At 44.7% G+C, this 21,420-nt stretch overlaps 1 protein-coding gene across 1 annotated transcript in view; it reads left to right on the forward strand.

Annotated features, from left to right (window-relative positions):
• The first annotated feature begins 277 nt into the window (after window positions 1-277).
• Window positions 278-21,420, forward strand: part of LOC134354070 (uncharacterized) — a 137,104-nt gene continuing 115,961 nt past the window's right edge. Inside the window, exon 1 of the mRNA XM_063062808.1 lies at window positions 278-304. The gene's annotated coding sequence lies outside the window, so the exon portion shown is untranslated. The remainder of the gene's footprint in view (window positions 305-21,420) is intronic.

Here is a 21,420-nt window from a genome sequence, read left to right on the forward strand (position 1 = left end):
AAAATTATATCGTATCTGTTAAATAGGGGCCGTGGACAACTCTGATTTGATGGAGAGGGACGTGAAAGCACAGAGGAACATCTGAAGAAATTTCTGAAACGCTCGTTCGCTGCTGTCATTACTGCGTGGTTGGGAATCTTTCGGAGGATAGGCCTCAAAATCCCCGGCTTTGCCTGCTGGTGGCGACCGAGGCTGAGGTCGAATCGTTCGGACAGAGATGGCACTCAGTACTCGGTGTCGGAGAGCTGATCAGAGCTCGAAGTTTTCGGATGACTCAGAGTCGGACTGTGGTTGGCATGGCAGGGTGAGTTCTTCCTTCTCCCGTCTGCGTGAGATGTGGGACATTTGAGAGACTTTGAACTTTTACTGTGCTCATGGACTTCTTCATCAAGTTATGGTATTGTTGCGCTGTTATAACTATATGTTATAATTATGTGGTTTTGTCAGTTCTTTTCAGTCTTGGTCTGTGATATCACACCGGAGGAAATATTGTATCATATCTTAATGCATGCATTACTAAATGACAATAAAAGAGGACTACGTGTCTTCATAATCTAAAAAGAGGTTCAGTTATTGTTTAGACCAAACATCAGAATGGAGAAGAAATATGATCTAAGTGACTTTGACCGTGGAATGGTTGTCGGTGCCAGACGGGGTGGTTTGAGGATCTCAGAAACTGATCTCCTGGGATTTTCAAGCACAATAGTCTTCACAATAGTCTTCAGTAATGTACTTCACAAAGAATGGTGCAAAAAACAAAAAAAGATAACCAGATATCCAGTGAGCAGCAGTACATTATGAAAGTGCCTTGTTATTGAGAGAGGACAGAGGAGAATGGCCAGACTGGTTCAAGCTGACAGGAAAGCGACAGTAAACTCATTACAACAGTGGTGCGCGGAAGAGCATCTCTGAACGCACAACATGTTGAGCCTTGAAGTGGATGGGCTACAGCAGCAGAAGACCACGAACGCACGCTCAGTGGCCACTTTATTGGGTACAGAAGTATTTAATATAGCGGCCACTGACTGTATATTCCAAATCCCAAAATTATTCTTTCAAATAATAACCATATTTGGTGAGGATATGGAATGCTGTCTCATGACACAAATTCTCCATCTCCTCAAATCATGTTCCATGTATATCAACCTCCTCTTTATCTGGGTGTCTGCTATATGTTGTTTATTGACTTCCATCCCACAATCCTTGGAAACTGTGGTCACAAATAAGGCCCTCCTTTGATGGTGAATCTCTTTCCCATCTCTTGTTTGTTATCCTGGAGGAAATGGTGTGTCTGAAGGGTGAAATGATGAAACCATTAAATCACATTATTTCTCTTAATTTGTATCGGAAAATATTTTGTTAGTTCCATGACCTCAGTTGCAAAAGTGTTCCTCCCAGAAACCCAGAACTGCCTTTAAAATATAAATCCCTCCTAATATAAATCTTTGTTTATGCATAGATATTACTCCTTTGTAGAGCAATTACTTTCTTTTTTTGACAACAAAAGCTACTTATATTTTTACAAGAATTCCTTAACACTGTGAAACATTCTTCACTGGAGTACTGCCTAAGAAAACATAGTGTCTTCAGAACCAGAATCAGTTCTAATATCATCAGCATATGTCTTGAAATTTGTTCAATACATGATAAATATAGAAAAAACATTCTTTCAAATAATAACCACATTTAGTGAGCATATGTCTTGAATCATTGAAGGTGTGCTTCTAGGCTCCTGTACCTCCTTCCTGAAGATAGCAATGAGACCAAGGCATGACCTGGGTGATGGGGTTCTTAATAGTGGACGCCGCCTTTTTGAGGCATCGCTCCTTGAAGATGTCCTGGACACCCTGGAGACTAGTGTCCATGATGGAGCTGGCTAATTTTACAACCTCCTGCAGCTTACTTCGATCCTGTGCAGTGGCCCCCGTGTACCAAGTGGTGATGCAGCCAGTTAGAATGCTCTCCATGGTACATCTGTAGAAATTTGCGAATTTGAGAGAACATCTAAAGAATGATTCGAGGTGGCCTGGCCCAGGCATGAGAGGAGGGAATGAGCCAACATTTGCCGGACTTGGAGGTGATTTGATACGGCATAACTGAGGCAAGGCAAGCGGAGGTGAGCCCTAGGCCTAAGAATGAGGTAAGACCCGAAGTTTGATTAATTTTAGCGTTGGGATAATTGGAAAAGTTGGGTATGGGGTGAATGGAGGTGGCAGGGCTCAGGCCTGAGAATGTTTTGAAGTGGCAGGGCCTGGATTCAAGAGCTGAGGCTTGGACAATTTAAGTGGGGGGGGGGCCTGATTGAAAAGGTGAGGGTGTCTGGGCTGTAGGAGAGGGACAAGCCGGTTCAGCTCGCTGCTCTGCAAGGTTTACTTGTCTCTGCACTGAAATGAGACTGTGGCCTGCAACTAACGGGCTCCTGAATTGGCTGTTGTGATGCCTGGCTTGGTGTTTGTGGACTCACTTTTGTAAACTTCAATTCCGAATGCTATTTGCTTACTTTTATTGTTAGCACGACTTTTTTCTGCACATTGGGTGCTTGTTTTTTTAATAGGTTTTGTCGCTGCGAAGTATGTTAATCATTTACTTACAAACAGTAAAATTCAACCAAACGTTCAAGTTACGGACACTACAAAGCTGAACATTCAACAAACATACTTAGCTAAAAGCACGCGCAGAGCATACCTTCCCAGTGGTCATGTGCATCACTTGCCTGAAAATAAAGGGAGAGAGAGAGAGAACCTCCCATACGTGCTCTATATACCCAGGATATTTCAAACTGGACATCAGGCAATTAACCAATGGGGAAAGCAACTGCAGTTTCTAAACTAATCAATCACGACAAAGCAGCTTTCGAGAATCAGAATAAGGCACGCCGCCTATAAGACACTGTTGGCCGGAGCTGGGTCTGTCAATCTCTGTGAGTCTGTTGGGGTGATCGAAGTCCATTTTCTGCAGGCCTGCGTCCATGTCCACTGGAGGCTAGGTGGCCTTTCCTGGGTTGAATGGATTATGTCTGTGTGTGGGTGGGAGGGAGGAACGGCTTTTGTTGCTTGTTGTGTTCTGTGTTGTTCTGCTGAGAATTGTGGTCATGCTATGTTGGCGCTGGAATGTGTGGCAACCCTTGCAGGCAATCCCCAGCACGTCCTTAGGTTGGGTTGGTTGTGAACGCAAAGGACGCATTTCACGGTACACATGACATTGAACTTGAACCTCGAACCCCACCTCCCCCGCAAACATTTTTAATGTCCATATTGTCAGAAAGGCAACCAATTCATTTGAGGGACTTTTGCTCGTCAATAGAACATTCCAAACCCAACCCAATAAGCGACAGCTGTCAGTAATAGGAGTTCAAGGGTGACCCCGAGTGATGGGATGAAGGTGGATCGACATTGTGACTGGGCAAGGGCTAAGCTGTCAGCCCAGGCAAGAAAGATCTTTTAACAAAGATCTTTTGAAGAGCACAGCCTCCCCATGCCCAGCAGGGATCTGACATAGGAGATAAGAATGTAAGGGAATGTCAGGATGCTGCCTGGTTTAGAGAGTATGCATTATGATCAGAGATTAAGGGAGCTAGGGCTTTACTCTTTGGAGAGAAGGACGATGAGAGGAGACATGATAGAGGTATACAAGATAATAAGAGGAATAGATCTATCTATGAGTGGATAGCCAGCGCCTCTTCCCCAGGGCACTACTGCTCAATACAAGAGGACATGGCTTTAAGGTAAGGGGTGGGAAGTTCAAGGGGGATATTAGAGGAAGGTTTTTTACTCAGAGAGTGGTTGGTGCGTGGAATGCACTGCCTGAGTCAGTGGTGGAGGCAGATACACTAGTGAAGTTTAAGAGACTACTAGACAGGTATATGGAGGAATTTAAGGTGGGGGGTTATATGGGAGGCAGGGTTTGAGGGTCGGCACAACATTGTGGGCCGAAGGGCCTGTAATGTGCTGTAATATTCTATGTTCTATGAAAGATTCCTGGAGCGCACGTCAACTGAGGGACAATTACTTTACCAATTTCAAAGTATCATCAGTGGTTAACTTGCAGTTTCTATTGACTTTCAACACCTGTGTTACGAAGCACAGTTGGTCTTGCCTGGAAGGAATTTGAGCGTACGCAGTTTACCAATTGGTCGTTATCTGCAACTGCCAGTCAATTCTGTATAAAACTGGCATTTCTCTATTCATACTTCAGAACAGCACGGTTTATTTTTTATTTATATATTTAGCAACATAGTGCGGAATAGGCCCTCCTGACCCAGCAACCCCCGACAACTCCGATTAACCCTAACCTAACCAAGTGATAATTGACAATGACCGGTTAACCTACCGTGGACTGTGAGAGGAAACTGGAGAACCCGGGGAATCAGAATCGGAACTAATATCACCGGCGTATGTCGTGAAACCTGTTCACTTTGCTGCCGCAGTACAACACAATACACGATAGTAGGGAAAAAACTGTGAATAGTGCAAAAATAGAAATGAATAGAATAGGTCCACCAGAAAAAATGGGATCTTCCAGTGGCCATCTATTTTAATTCCACTTCCCGTTCCCGTTCTGATATGTCCATCCATGGCCTCCTCTATTGTTGTGATCAGGTCGCACTCATTGGAGGAACTGCATCTTATGTTCCGTCTGAATAGCCTCCAACCTGTTGGCATGTACATCGATTTCTCGAATTTCCAGTAATGGCCCAACCCCTCTCCTTCACCATTCCGCATCCCCTTTTCCCTCTCTCACCTGCCCATCCCCTCCCTCTGGTGCGCCTCCCCCCTCTTCTTTCTTCCATGGCCTTCTGTTCCCTCCTATCAGACTGCCCCTTCTCTAGTCCTGTATCTCTTTCTCCAATCGACTTCCCAGATCTTTACTTCACCCCTCAGCCTCCCAGTTTCACGTATCACCTTATATTTCTCCCTCCCCGCCGCCCTCCCCCACCTTTTAAATCTACTCTTCTTTTCCTCTTCCAGTCCTGCTGAAGGGTCTCGGCCCGAAACACTGACAGTACTTGTTTTCCATAGATGCTGCCTGGCCTGCTGAGTTCCTCCGGCATTTTTGATGTGTGTGTGTGTGTGTTGCAGTGCCAAAGTTTACCGAAATCATGGCAAGATATTGCAGGCGCTGGAAATTGGAAATAAAAGTAGAAATTGCTGGAAAATCATAGCTGGTCAGGCGTGTGGGGAGAGAAAATGAGGTAATACTGCAGTTCAATGAGCTTCCCTCAGGACTGGAAGCTGTTTGAGGTGTAACAGGTTGTGAGGCATTGTAAATCGCGCGGGGTCACTCACGTCCCTGTGTTAACAGACTCACCCCACGGGCTTTGATCTTCTGTATATTAGTGCACAACCATGTATTAATTAATAGGTTAGTAGAGGTTGTGTATTGATGCCTATGATTCATTAAAACACAATTTCCATTTGGGTAGTCTCCAACCTGATGGTACGAGCATTGATTTCTCAATCTCCTTTGTACCCGTGGACGTCGCATGCTCCTTCTCCAAGGATATAACCCCGAAGAGGGGCAGGCAATCCGCTCGGGCAGAACCCTTGACTGCCCACGTCTGGACCTGTGATAGGCCACCTTGGAGAAAACCAACCAGGAGATTCCCCTGATCAACCCACCGCCCACCTCCCTCCCGTCCACATTGGGTGAGCAAAGATCAGGAGCATAAGGCTGAAGTGCATGCTCCCTGGGATGATTCATCGGAGTCATGGGATATTGTACATAATTCATTCTGACTCAGCTTCCTTATGGAACCTGTCAGGGGCAATGGGGGTAGACATTCAGCATGAGACATGGACTGTAGTTTCCGATACTGCCTGTCTCCTGACTCCCATCTGGCGAAGGACTATTTCCTGATTGCTGGACTATTTCCTGATTGCTTAACTATTTCATTCCACCTTCCTGGAATGAGACTTTTTTTTGCGTGAGGATGGGGGTTTGATATTCTTGTTGCTGTCTGTGCGATTTCCTTTTTGCACATGGCAGGGGAAATAATCTCCTTGTTGCCATTTGCGCAATTTGGTTTTGTTTTTGCACATTGGTGGGGTTTGATGTTTTCAACGTCTTCAATGGTTTTCATTGTTTCGTGGCTATCTGGGGAAGACAAATCTCAGAGTTGTGTACTGCATACATACTTTGATAGTAAATGTACCTTGAACCTTGATCCACAGAATTAGAACCAGACTGAGTCCACACTGAACATCAACCATCTGTTTGCAATCACCCAACATTAACCCTATTGATATCCGTGTTCCCATCAACTTTCCCCGGATTCTACCAGTCACCTACACACAGAGGGCAACTTACAGCAGCCGATTCACCTACCAACTTGCACGTCTTTGGGACGTGGGGAGGAAACTGGAACACTCAGAGGAAACCCACCCCGTCACAGGGAGGAGGTGTAAACTCCATACAGTCAGCACCGAAGGTCAGGCTGTGGTGTCGAAGGCAGGAGAATGGGGCTGGGAGGGAAAACAAGTCAGCCATGATGCAATAGTGGAGAAGACCTGATGTGCCAAGCTGCTTCTATGTCTTATGGTCCGGATTGAACCAGGGTTGCTGAGGCAGTGGTTCGAGCAGTTCAGCAGCTCTGGAAAGAGGAAGGTGGTATGATCAGGGAACAAGCTTGAAGATGGTAACCATGGAGATGGTAACCATGCTGTCTGCTGCAGGGAACGTCTTCACCGGGATCATCCTCCTCCCAATATCAGAAGAGTTGCTCCTGAACCGTAGCATGGATTCTGCACTTTCTGAGGCATCACGGACGCCACCTTCACCACTCGATAACCAGGAAAAGCTCTGGGACCAACACCAGCCACCATACCAGACATCTTCAAACACTAAAGCAGAGGCTGATAGCTTCTTGATTAGTCAGGGCGTCAAAAGTTACAGGGAGAGAGAAGACAGGAGAATGGGGTTGGGAGGGATGATAAACCAGTCATGATGGAATGGGTGAGCAGACTCGATGGGCTGAATGGCCTAATTCTGCTTCTATATATTATGGTCTTACTAAATTGGGGGTCAATGTCACACCCTCCTCAAATTCAATGGCCCACAGAAATGTCTTCATCTTACACTTGCATCACGATGACATGCAAAGCCTGATGTCGAGGTGATTGTCATAGGTACAAGTACACGTCTAGGTAGATGCACTGGAGAACTTACCTACAGCAGTATCGCAGGCACACAGTAGCAGAGGTACAACATTGTTCAGAAAAACACAAACTAAATATTAATTCTGCAAAATTATACAAGAAAGAGCACAATTAGAACATCAAATAATGTTCCAATATAGAGCAAAGTGGTCATAGTATCGCTATACTGAGGCAGTGATGAGGGGTCGTGCTGGGTGGTTCAAGAACTGAATGGCTGAAGGGAAGTAGCTGGTCTTGAACCTATTGGTGTGAGACTTCAGGCTCTGTACCCGATGGTAGCTGTGAGAAGGTGGCATGGCCTGAGTGGCCCGGATGCTCAGTGATAGATTCTTCCTTCTTGAGGATGTGGATATGGATACCTCATGTGGATACTTCTAACGGTGGGGAGGATGTGACCACGAGGTACTTGTCTGAGTCCTCTACTCTCTGCAGCTTCTTCCCTTCCTGCATATCACAATTACTGTCCAACATTGTGATACAATCAGCCAGGATGCTTCCAACTGTACTTGTGTAGAGGCCTGCGAGGGGTGGCATGGTAGCACGGCAGTTCACATAACGCTTTGCAGCGCCGGCGATCTTCGAGGAGTTTGTGCGTTCTCCCTGTGACTGTGCATTTCCTCCATGTGCCCCAGATTCCCCCCCATGTGCATTGCAAAGAGATGTGGGCTAGTAAGTAGCGGGCATGGATGTTGGCACTTCACTTCTGCAGGTTGCCCCAGCACATCGTCAGACGGTGTTGGTAGTTGGCGCAAATGACACATTTCACCATCTGTTTCAGTGTTTTTGTGACGAATACCTGTAAAGCTAATCATAATCTTAAAGAGGGTTTGGTGATTAGACCTCCTTAATCTTTTGAGACTGTGAGACAGTCTCAGAGAAGACTGGACCTAAGCACGTCACAATACGTGTGCAAATAGTGGAACCCAAGTGCAGAGGAAAGATGGACTCGGGTGTAGAGACGGTGATCAAAGTTTATTCATAAGAATTCCAACAGAAGGTTGGTGATTTGGCCCAGCAACACTAAAAGGTGCAATATTCTCAAAACTAGGACCCCGTGATTAGCTCCAATAGGGCATCCACTCACATAGGTCAAGAAACACAGAACCCCCGAGCCTATCAAAATAAACTTAACAAGTTTAAGCAGAATGCATTAGGAGATCGCATTAGATTTTAGATTATGAGAACCCTCAGTCCTCTTTTTATTGTCAGTTAGAAATGCATACATGCATTAAGAAATGATACTTTGTTTCTCCGGAGTGATATCACAGAAAACAGGACAAACTAAAGACTAACACTGACAGCAACACACACCAAAGTTGCTGGTGAACGCAGCAGGCCAGGCAGCATCTGTAGGAAGAGGTGCAGTCGACGATTCAGGCCGAGACCCTTCGTCAGGACTAACTGAAGGAAGAGTGAGTAAGAGTCAGTTAGTCCTGACGAAGGGTCTCGGCCTGAAACGTCGACTGCACCTCTTCCTACAGATGCTGCCTGGCCTGCTGCGTTCACCAGCAACTTTGATGTGTGTTGCTTGAATTTCCAGCATCTGCAGAATTCCTGTTGTTTGCGTTTAAACTAACACTGACAGAACCACATAATTATAACATATAGTTACAGCAGTGCAAAGCAATACCATAATTTGATGAAGAACAGACCATGGGCACAGTAAAATAAAGTCTCAAAGTCCCGAGTCGATCGACTCCTGAGTCACTGATAGCAGGCGGCAAAAGGGAAAAACTCCCTGCCATAAACCTCCGGGCACCGACAACTTGCCAATGCCTTGGAAGCAGCTGACCACAGCCGACGCTGAGTCCATCCGTCCGAAAACTTCGAGCTTCTGACCAGCCTCTCCGATACAGCCTCCCAAGCGCCATCCTCTGCCGAGCGCCTTCGACCTCGCCCCGGCCGCTGAAACACGCAAAGCCGAGGATTTCGGGGCCTTCAGCTCCAGAGATTCCGGTTACCACACAGTAGCAGCGGCAGCGAAGCGGGCATTTCAGAAGTTTCTCCAGATGTTCCTCCGTACTCTCACGTCCGTCTCCATCAAATCAGAATTGTGCACGGCACCCTACTTGACAGATAACAGACATCACCACCGAAATAGCCGCTTGAAAGAGAAACTCGCTTGTAAAAAAAAACACAGGGAACTCAAAACAATTAATGACTTTCATTAAACAATAGTTAACCAATTCAGGTGCTCTAAAATCTTTGGAGCCCAATGGTTTCCTGCTCCCCGCAAAAACCCAAAGAGTTCATTACAAAGCAGGGCTGTGCCAATGCCCACAAACACTTTTCTCCATCGTTCTTGCTACAATGCTGCATCTCATTTTCAGCAAACCATCTGTGGAAGGGAAGTTAATCTTTAGAACGAACAGTTGTGCAACATGCAGTGACTCTGCTCCAGAACCACAGGTACCCTCGCTTGTTGAGCTGTGGAACAAACGTGATTCTCACAGCCTCACACATTTGGAGGTTAAGCCCAAAGTTATTCTCAAATCATTCACTGACGCTTGCAAGACAATCTCTCATAATCAGCTGGTCCTCTACCAGCCTAAATATTTTTTAAAAGATTAGCTTTATTTATCACATGTACATCAAAACATGCAGTGGAATACGATGTTCATGCCAACAAACAGTACAATTGCCATGCTCTCTGTGCCAACAACTTACTAACCATAACCCGTAAGTCTTTGGAAAGGTGAAGCATCTGTGGGAAAGCAATGTGGTCGCAGGGAAAATGGACAGACTGTTTACAATCAGAGATGGGAGTTGAACCCAGGTCAGTTATTGCTGGTGCTTTAGTAGCCTGACCCCATCCGCTACACAACTGTGCCTTCCTTGGAAAAATAGCACAGGATGGTTTTGATCCATCGGCCTCTGGGTTATGGACGTGCTATTGGGTGTTACCTGTTGCCTGCTGCTGCCACACCACTCTACTCCTCAGGAAAATTGGGTGAGACCCAGGAAAATGTGGAGCAGATCCTGTGTCTTTGAAACCATTCTCAGGGAAGCCAGACGACAGTGATGAAGTTCAACATATACTGAAGTGTGTCAACGCAGGCTTAGTCAATGGAGGAAATGGTGTTTGAAGAGCATGGCTAAGATCATGGTCTACCAGGCAACTGGAATTTCTGGGACATGTACTGAAGCTCAAACATCTTGCAGTGACGGGAAAAACTGATGGAAGGAAAGGAGCGGTTGACAGCGGGTTGGACAGGCAATCATCTTGAAAAGCTTATTAGAACTTTTTAGATTAAAGAAAGATAGAAGACCATGATTGACAATAGACAATAGACAATATGTGCAGGAGTAGGCCATTCAGCCCTTCACTGTGATCATGGCTGACCATCCACAATCAGTACCCTGTTCCTGCCTTCTCCCCATATCCCTTCACTCCGCTATCTTTAAGAGCTCTATCTAACTCTTTCTTGAAAGAATCCAGAGAATTGGCCTCCACTGCCTTCTGAGACAGAGCATTCCACAGAACTACAACCCTCCGTGTGAAAAAGTTTTTCCTCAACTCCGTTCTAAATGGTCTACCCCTTATTCTTAAACTGTGGCCTCTGGTTCTGGACTCCCCCAACATCGGGAACATGTTTCCTGCCTCTAGCGTGTCTAATCCCTTAATAATCTTATATGTTTCAATCAGATCCCCTCTCATCCTTCTAAATTCCAGTGTATAAAACCCAGTTGCTCCAATCTTTCAACATCTGACAGTCCCACCATCCTGGGAATTAACCTTGTCAACCTACACTGCACTCCCTCAATAGCTAGAATGTCCTTCCTCAAATTTGGAGACCAAAACTGGACACAATATTCCAGGTGTGGTCTCACCAGGGCCCTGTACAACTGCAGAAGGACCTCTTTGCTCCAATACTCAATTCCCCTTGTTATGAAGGCCAGCATGCCATTAGCTTTCTTCACTTCCTGCTGTACCTGCATGCTTACTTTCAGTGACTGATGAACAGGGACACCCAGATCTCGTTGTGCTTCCCCTTTTCCTAACTTGACGCCATTCAGATGATTGCCCATGTTGGCCAGGCAGCAATGATTCCCGTCCTCTTTAATGTTCTTGAGACCTGGTCTATAGAAAGTAGACACAACCAAGGCACTGGAGAGATAGCACCAATACTGATTCATCCAACTTCACTGAAAGTTCAAGCAAAGTAATGCCAGTATTCTCACCCCAAGTCATCCTACCCCATGCTGAGGCCCCAGTTACACTCAGTCGGCTCTGTTGGGAAGGTCACAATGTTTCCATTCCTGACATCGAACTCTTCAACAAGACCCTATATTCTGAAGTCTTTCATAGGTACCATTAGAGAAGATAAGGGTCAAAATCCTGGTCAAAACCTCCTTGAAGAAATGGAACAACTCCACTGACTACAGGAAAGATGTCATTAAGTTTGAAAGAGTACAGAGAAAATTTACAAGGATGTTGCCGGGACTTGAGGACCTGAGTTATGAGGAAAGATTGAATAGGTTAGAACATTATTCCCTGGAACAAAGGAGAATAAAGGGAGAATTGATAAAGGTATAGATAGGGTAAATGCAAGCAGGCTTTTTCCACCAAGTTTGGGTGAGACTAGAACTAGAGGTCGTAGCTTAAAGGTGAAAGGTGAAATATTGAAGGGGAACTTCTTCACTAGAAGGGTGTTGCAAGTGTGGAACGAGTGTGGGTTTAGTTGTAACATTTAAGAGATGTTTGGATAAGTACAGGCATGGAAGAGTATGGAAGGCTATGTCTAAGTGTGGGTCAATTGGACCAGGCAGAATAATAGTTAGGCCTGATTCTGCGTTGTAATGCACTAGACTCGATGAATTCTGGGAAGATCTGGTCCAGGAACACTGCACAAAATGGGAAAGAACATTTGGGAAGACATCTAGAACCTCGATGCCACACCTTGGGAGCATGTGAAAGGAGAGCGTCACCTCACAAACTCACAATTCTGGAAAAGGGTCTTTAAACTGAAGCATTAGCTCTGTTTCTCTTCCCACAGATACTGCCTGACCTGCTGAGTATTTCTGGTGTTTTCAGCTTTTATTTCAGGTTTTCTGCATCTGCCTTATTTTTGAGCTTCACCTACTTCCTTCCCTCTCTCTGTGATCACCCCATCTCCACACTTTGAAGTTTTTTTTCTCCCTTGCTCACTCTTTCTCTCCCCTCTCTCTCTCCTTCACTCTTCCTTCCTCTCTCCCCCTCCCATTCCCTCTCTTTCTCCCTCCCATTCCCTCTCTCATCTGTTTTCTCTCTCCTTTTCTCTGTTTTTCTTTATCTTTCTCTCTCCCTCTTATCTGTTCTCCCCCTCCCTCCCTTTCATCTTTCTCTCTCCCTCATCTATTCTCTCTTTCTGTCTCTCTTCCCCAACCCCTCCCCCTCTCCATTGATATTGGTTTATTATTGTTTATAAAAAAGTTCAGTGAAATGTTTTGTGTGCCATCCAGACAGCTGAAGCCACACACAATTACAGTACACAAAGACAGTAAAAAGAAAAGAGAGTTTATCTGCTGTCTCCCACACTATTCGTCCCTAACTCTAGAAAGCAGTGTTGAAATTCATCCAGACTTCTGCTATCACAAAAAGACCCTTTCCCGTTTATTAATTCTCACCCTGAAAGTTGAGTCAAAATGTGTTCTTGCACTCACTACAGATTGAGGTTTAGAAGTTATAAAGCAGTTTCAGATTTCTCAGCACAAAATTCTTCACCTGGTACGTTCGGACCACTGCTTTATTACAGCCGTCAGCTGCCCTGTTTGTGTTCAAGGCATTTACGTAACTTTAACAGTGTGGTGTCGAGTGGGAGTTATTCCATTCTGTAATGTGTTTAGGATCTGGGAGTTTGTGGCTATGGCGGGTGCTTGTGATTTGGGAACTCTTATGCATTTTCTATTCCACACGATCCTGTGACAATCTGTTTACTGTTCTTAACTGTGATGGTTGAAGCACTTTGCCAGCTCACACTTCCTGCTCTGTTTATTTTGGGAGTTGCGTAGGAGGCAAGGAGGAGAGAAAAATCGGTGACACTAATAAGCCAGAAAGCTAAGGTACTCGCAAACAGTATCTCAGCTATGCATTAGAAAGTAATATGTTTCAGCATGTGGAGCATTCCATTAACTTATCTTTTCCGATAAGACCATAAGATCATCAGATATAGGAGCAGAATTAGGCCATTTGTTCCACCATTTCATCATGCCGGATCCATTTTCCCTCTCAGCCCCATCTCCTGCCTTCTCCCCGTATCCCTTCATGCCCTGACCAATCAAGAATCTATCAACTTCTGCCTTAAATATACCCAATGACTTGGCCTCCACAGCTACCTGTGGCAATGAATTCCACACAGACTCACCACCCTCGAGCTAAAGAAATTCCTCCTCATCTCCGTCCTAAAAGGACACCCCTCAATTCTGAGGCTGTGACCTCCGGTCCAGGACTCTCCCACCATAGGAAACACCTCTCCGCATCCACTCTATTGAGGCTTTTCGACATTCGATAGGTTTCAATTAGGTCACCCCTCATTCTTCTGATTTCCAGTGCATACAGGCCCAGAGCCATCGAACGCTCTTTGTACGACAAGCCCTTCAATCCTGGAATTGTTTTTGTGAATGATTCTTCTCTGAGGGCTATTGCCATAGCATCTTTCACATCTTTTTAAAAGTACTTTGCCGTCCCCTTGACGCACAGCAAGATCTCACAAGCAACGAGGTGTGTAATGGCCAGTTAGTTCTAAACTCAAGAGATTCTGCAGATGCTGGAAATCCAGAGCAACCACACACAAAATGCTGGAGGAACTCAGCAGGTCAGGCAGCATCTATGGAGGGAAATAAACAGTTGACATTTCAAGCCCAGGCCTTTCAGCAGAACCAGTTAACCTCACAATGTGCTGGAGGAACTCAGCAGGTCAGTCAGCATCATTTGAAAAGATTAGTCCACGTTTCGGGCCGAAACCCTTCGTCAGGACGTTTGAAAGGTCGACTAATCTCTTCAACTGATGGTGACTGACCTGCTGAGTTCCTCCAGCGCATTGTGAGTGTTCCTTTGACAACAACATCTGCAGATTATTTTGTGTTTACCAGTTAACCTGTTGGTTGAGGGATAAAGATTAGTCCAGAATGCTGGAAGACCTTTTCTGATCATGTCAATAACAGGATACTTACACTTAACATGTTTTTATCATCCAATTTGCTCTTGTGTTTTTATTCAAGTTTTAGTGGATCAACCTAGGCGTGTTTGGTTCTGTTGTGTTAAAGAGATTCAACCCTCATCTTCTATGTCCTCCAGCCAGATGTCAGTGTGCATCCAATTGCGTGCACCAGTGGTGATATTTCACTAGGAGTCCGAGGGCAAGGAGTGACCCAATGTTTGGATGATTTCAGCCCCGGGGCAAATTGAAGATGTCAGGGTGTTGTGACTGGTGGCAGGCGACGAGCCACTCAGCTCTGTGCTGAACTGAGCCCGTGGACAGCCTCACTTTCGTAAAACTTCAGTTCTGAATGCTATTTGCTTATTTCTATTGTTTGCCCGGTTTGTTTTTCCCCTCTCTGCACACTGTCGGTCTTTTTTCAAATTGATTCTTTCGGGTTTCTTGCTTTGTGGCTGCCTGCAAGGAGACGAATCTCAAGGTTGTATAATGTATATCTGCTTTGATAGTAAACATACTTTGAACTTCGGTACATCAAATGTTCTAACAAATTTCTACAGATGTACCACGGAGGACATTCTAATGGGTTGTATCGCTGTCTGGTAGGGAGTGGCCACTGCATGGGATCAGCAAAATCTATAGAGGTTTGTAAGCTCAGCCAGCTCCATCATGGGTGCTAGCCCCCCTACATCGAGGACATCTTCAAAGGGTGATACCTCAAAAAGGCGGCATCCATCATTAAGGATCCTCACCATCCAGGAAATGATCTCTTCTCATTACTACCACTGGGGGGGGAGGTATAGGAGCCTGCAAACATTTTCAGAACAGGTTCTTCTCTTCTCCAATCAGATTTCTGAACGGACAATGAACCCACAAACACACACCCTCACTATTTTGGCATTACTTATTTATTGCATTGATTCTGAGTCTGCTAAAAGATCCCATTGCAAGGGACAGCTGTGAGAGTGATTACAACGTCGTACAATTTCACATTTATTTTGAGAGTTTTAATCTTAGGTCAGAAATTAGGTTTTATTTCTGACTTGCTTACTATTCTCAAACTGAAATGTTTCAGAGAAGAAAGGGAAGTTTTGGCAAAAGAACATTAGGAATTTAGATTAAACATTCTACTAGTATGCAAATAATGGTGGACTTCCAAGTAAATATTTTCTCATTCACCATGAATATAGAGTCATAGAACACTACAGCACAGAAACAGGCCCTTTGGCCCATCTAGTCTGTGCTGAACCATTAATCTACCTAGTCCCATCGACTTGCCACCAGTCCATTGCCCTCTATACCACTCCCATTCCCGCATCTTTCCAAATTTATCTTAAGTGTTGACATTAACCCTGCATCTACCACTTGTGCTGGCGGCTCGTTCCATATTCTCACCACCCTCTGAGTGAAGAAGTTTGCCCTCATGCTCCCCTTCAGCATTTCTCCTTTAACCCTTACCCCCACGGCTTTTAGTTCTAGTCTCATGCAACCGCAGTGGAGGAAGCCTGCTTGCTTTTACCCCATCTATACCCCTCATAATTTTGTATACCTCTATCAAATCTTTCGTTAATCTTCTAAAGTCCTAACCTATTCAACCTTTCCCTTTAACAAGTCCCGGCAACACCCTTGTAAGTTTTCTCTGCACTCTTTCAATCTTATTTATACCTTTCCTGTGGGTAGGTGTCCCAAACTGGATACAAAATACTCCAAATTGAGCCTCACCAACGTTTTATACAACTTCAACATAGTATCCCATCTCCTGTACTCAGTACATTGATTTATGAAGGCTAATGTGCTTTCTTTATGACTGTGATGCTGTTTTCAATGAAATATGGATCTGTATTCCCAGATCTCTCTGTCCTACCACACCTCAGTGCCCTACCACTCTTCGTGTAGGACCTACCTGGCCTGTGTTCCCAAAGTTCAATACCTCACACTTGTCTGCATTAAATTTCATCTTTCATTTTCTCAGCCCACTTTTCCAGCTGGTCCGGATCGCGTTACAAGCTCTGATAGTCTTCCTCACTGCCCACTACACCCTCAATCTTCATGTCATTGGCACATTTGCTGATCCAGTTTAGATTATGAGAACACTCAGTCCTCTTTTATTGTCATTTAGAAATGCATACATGCATTAAGAAATGACACAATGTTTCTCTGGAGTGATATCACAGAAAACAGGACAGACCAAAGGCTAACACTGACAGAACCACATAATTATAACATATAGTTACAGCAGTGCAAAGCAATACCATAATTTGATGAAGAACAAACCATGGGCACGGTAAAAAAAGTCTCAAAGTCCCGAGTCGATCGACTCCCGAGTCCCCGATAGCAGGCGGCAAAAAGGAGAAACTCCCTGCCATAAACCTTCCAAGCACCGTCAACTTGCCGATACCTTGGAAGCAGCCAACCCCAGCCAACACTGAGTCCATCTGTCCGAAAACCTCGAGCTTCCAACCAGCCTCTCTGATACAGCCTCCCGAGCACCTTCGACCTTTCCCCGGCCGCTTATTACCACATTATCATCCAGATTGTTGATATTGATGGCAAACAGCAGCGAACCCAGCACCGATCCCTGTGGCACACTACTAATCATAGGCCTCCAATCAGAAAGGCAACCATCTACAGCCACTCTCCGGCTTCTTCCATGAAGCTAATGTCTAATCCAATTTACTATCTCATCTTGAATGCCAAGCGACTGAACCTTTTTAAACATCCTCCCATGTAGGACCTTGTGAAAGGCCTTGCTAAGGTCCATGTAGACACCTTCTCCCCCCCCCCATTGCCTTGGCTTTATCGACTTTCCTGTAACTTCCTTGAAAAATGCTATAAGATTGTCTAGACGTTACTTACCGTGCACAAAGCCATGTTGACCATCTCTAATCAGTCCTTGTCTATCCAAATACTTACAATACCTATAGAAAGTATTCACCCCCCTCTCCTGGAAGTTTTCATGCTTCATTGTTTTACAACATTGAATCACAGTGGATTTAATTTGTTTTTTTTTGACACTGATCATCAGAAAAGACTCTTTCGTGTCAAAATGAAAACAAATTTCTACAAATTGGTCTAAATTTATTACAATTATTGAACACAAAATAATTGATTGTGTAATTACCAACCCCCGTCAAGTCAGTATTTAGAAGATGCACTTTTGGCAGCAATTACAGCCTTGAGTCTGTGTGGATAGGCCTCTACCAGCTTTGCACATCTGGACACAGCAATTTTCCCCCTTTCTTCTTTACAAAAATGCTCAAGCTCTGTCAGATTGCAAGGGGATCATGAGTGAACAGGCCTTTTCAAGTCCAGCCACAATCTTTCAATCGGATTGAGGTCTGGATTCTGACTTGGCCACTCCAGGTTATTAACTTTGTTGTTTTAAGCCATTCCTGTGCAGCTATGGCTTCATGCTTGGGGTCCATAACATCATATGACTTAGGAGCAGAATTAGGCCATTCAGGCCATTCAGGCCATCCAGTCTGCTCATGGCTGATCCCAGATTCCATTCAACCCTATACATCTGCCTTTTCGCCATATCCTTTGATGCCCTGGCCGATCAGGAAATAATCAACTTCTGCCTTAAATATACTCACAGACTTAGCCTCCAGCACAGTCTGTGGCAGAGCATTCCACAGATTCACCACTCTCTTGCTAAAAAAATTTCTCCTTTCCTCTGTTCTAAAAGGTCACACCTCAATTTTGAGGCTGTGCCGTCTAGTTCTGGATACCCCCACCATAGGAAACATCCTCTCCACATCCACCCTCTAGTCCTTTCAATATTCGATAGGTCTCGATGAGATCCCCACACGTTCTTCTAAGTTCCAGTGAGTACAGGCCAAAGCTGCCAAACAGTCCTCATATGTTAACCCCTTCATTTCTGAAATCATCCTCGTGAACCTCCTCTGAACCCTCTCCAATGGCAACACATCTTTCTGAGATACGGGGCCAAAACTGTTGACAATACTCCAAGTGTGACCTGACTAGTGTCTTATAAAGACTCAATATTATCTCCTTGCTTTTATATTCTATTCCCCTTGAAATAAATACCAACATTGCATTTGCCTTCTTCACCACAGACTCAACTTGTAAATTAACCTTCTGGGAGTCTTGCACGAGGATTCCTAAGTCCCTCTGCACCTCCGATGTTTGAACCTTCTCCCCATTTAGATGATAGACGGCGTTATTGTTCCTTTTACCAAAATGCATTATCATTAGATTAGGAAAAACTTCTTCACACAGAGAGTGATGAATCTGTGGAATTCTCTGCCACAGCAAACTGTTGAGGCCAGTTCATTGGCTATGTTTAAGAGGGAGTTAGATATGGCCCTTGTGGCTACAGGGGTCAGGGGGTATGGAGGGAAGGCTGGGGCGGGGTTCTGAGTTGGATGATCAGCCATGATCATAATAAATGGCGGTGCAGGCTCGAAGGGCCGAATGGCCTACTCCTGCACCTATTTTCTATGTTTCTATGTTTCTATACATTTCCCAATTCTGTTTTCCATCTGCCACTTTTTTGCCCATTCTTCCAATTTGTCTAAGTCCTGCTGCCAACTTTTGACATCCCTCAGGCTCCCTCTCTCCATAACAAGGGAAAGACAGATATAGATCCTTCCAAGGCGAGAGGGGAGTTAAACAGTCGCTGTTTCGGTGTTACAGTCAAAATTTGAGGCATTGCTTTTTATTTTGAGTTCCCCGAGTGCAGGACAGGGACCTCCGACAGCCGCTGTCGCTGTCTCGAAGTTCCGGCTCCCGCTATGCTTCAGTTCGCAACGCATGCGGGAATTCGTGTTCACAGGGCAGAGCAAGGCCGCATCCCGAAGGTGGCTGACTTCAGGCCGAACCTTGACACATTGAAACACAGCCGACTGGCGAGCTCCAAGAACGGGAACAGGCTGCCGTGCGGAACCGCAGCTTGAGGGCCACTTGAAAAGGAAAGCCACCTTGGGGGAAAATCTGCAGCTTTCAATGGTCCTCGACTAATTCTTTGACTTGGAGAGAACATTGTTGGTAAAACATTATAAGATACTTCAAGACCCCATATCAGGAAAAATATAAAGATACAAATGTGATGGGTTGGAGAAGGTGCAGCTCCAAGGAGGCAAATCATTTTCATATTTTCTGGGATTGCCCTAAATTAAGTCTATTTTGGGAAGGTATTCATAGAACATTAGTTAAGGTACTTAGGTCCCAGATACCTCTGAACTTTGAGACGCTCTATTTGGGGCATGTATTGTTCCTTGAACAGAAGGAAGATATAAAGTTGCTGCAGGCCCTCTTAGCGGCAAGTAAGAAATCAATCACTAGAAAATGGCTAGATCCAATACCACCTACATTAGAAGATTGGTACGAAATTATCTTGGAAATATTTAAAATGGAAAAGTTGACTTACTCCCTGAGAACTCAAAAAGAAACATTTTATCAAATCTGGAATAAATGGATTGAATTTATAACCCCAATATGAGCAGACTTTAGATGACTCTCCTAATGATTTATATTGCTCTTCTCATCAACACAGTAATATTGCTAACGTAAGCACCCCTAGTCTAAATGTTTGTTTTTTTTTGGAAAATAGAGAATTAACACAAGTAAAGGGAAAGATTTGGGAAAGGGATAAAAAAAAATGAAAAAATTAAGTAAATAAGTACATAGGGATTGGATAATTATGTCTGCGGGCAGGAACAAGCACGAACAAATTGGGATATAAACACCTACAATGGTAGGTATATAGGCTTGTATGCAACATTTTGGACTGGTGGAAATGGTCCAGAAGGGTTGTATGGAAACTATTATTACCATTTTTCTTAACAACTAATTTCATTACTTAGCCTAATAGGTTAGATTTACCACAGTACATAATTATCTATTTAAATGTTTATTTTCCTTTTATATCATCTCAATGTGTACTTAAGAATGTATAAATAATTGTAGTTTTATACATATAAAAAATTGGAAAAGGTTATATGTGTGAAAAAAGTACATGATAATTGTGAATTCCTTATCCAAATAAAAATAAAATTAAAAAAAAAGAAAAGGAAAGCCACTCGCTAGCCTGTTGCCCCCAAGCCAAAATACTGAGTGTGGTTTTGAGGCTCCTGAACCTCCTCCCTCTTGTCTTTCTCGGGCCCTCAGCTCCCAGTGGAGCACAGGCCACTGACGGCCTCCCGTCTCCATCGTCCAAAGTCGATGGCGTGGTTGGAGTTCATTAATGTTTCTGTAATCCATTGCACCCACTGTACAGGAGATTGGCCGATACACCTTCACCAGAGTCCTGTTGGCCGGCCTGACCCATTTCCACCTGTCACGACGGGTTGGACTTTTGAGAGGCTGCCTCCTCCCTACTAGGGAGTGATTCCGGATGACTAAATCCCTGTCGCTGTCTGTCAGGAGTCCGTACATCCTCTCCTTGCGTGGGTTTCCTCCAGGTGCCCTGGTTTCCTCCCACATTCCTAAAATGCACAGCTTAGCAGGTTAATTGGTCACATGACTGTAATTGTGCAACATGGTCCTGTTGGGCCAGAACGGCCTTTTACCGTGCTGCATCTCTAAATAAATAAACAGCACACGCCATTGGTGAGTAGGAGGAGACTGGAGCACCGGGAGAACCCGCACACAGTTAGTGCCGGGTGTAGGGATCGAACCGGGGTCTTTGGCGCTGTGAGACGGCAGCTCTATGCACTGCTCTATCCTGCTTCCCTTTGGCCCAGTGACTCAACCACCCACTTGCATTTAATCCCATTTCAATTCCTGTTGAGGAAAACCTTTTTCACCCAGAGAGTGGTGGATATGTGGAATGTTCTGCCCCAGAAGGCAGCAGAGGCCAAGTCTCTGGATGTTTTCAAGAAAGAGATGGATAGAGCTCTTAAAGATAGCGGAATCAAAGGTTATGGGGATAAGTCAGGAACTGGATACTGATTGTGGATGATCAGCCATGATCACAGTGAATGGCGGTGCTAGCTCAAAGGGCTGAATGGCCTAATCCTGCACCTATTGTCTATTGAGATGTATACCAAACATGGTAGGAAGCCAAGGGTTAAAAGAGAATGTAGAACTTAAAATAATCTTTCTCCAAGGAGAAACGAGTGCTCAGGAGTCCGATAAAACCACTAACTAATCAGTCCTCTTTCATC

This window comes from Mobula hypostoma, chromosome 11 (genome assembly GCF_963921235.1).
Source record: "Mobula hypostoma chromosome 11, sMobHyp1.1, whole genome shotgun sequence".
NCBI classification, from domain to species: domain Eukaryota; kingdom Metazoa; phylum Chordata; class Chondrichthyes; order Myliobatiformes; family Myliobatidae; genus Mobula; species Mobula hypostoma.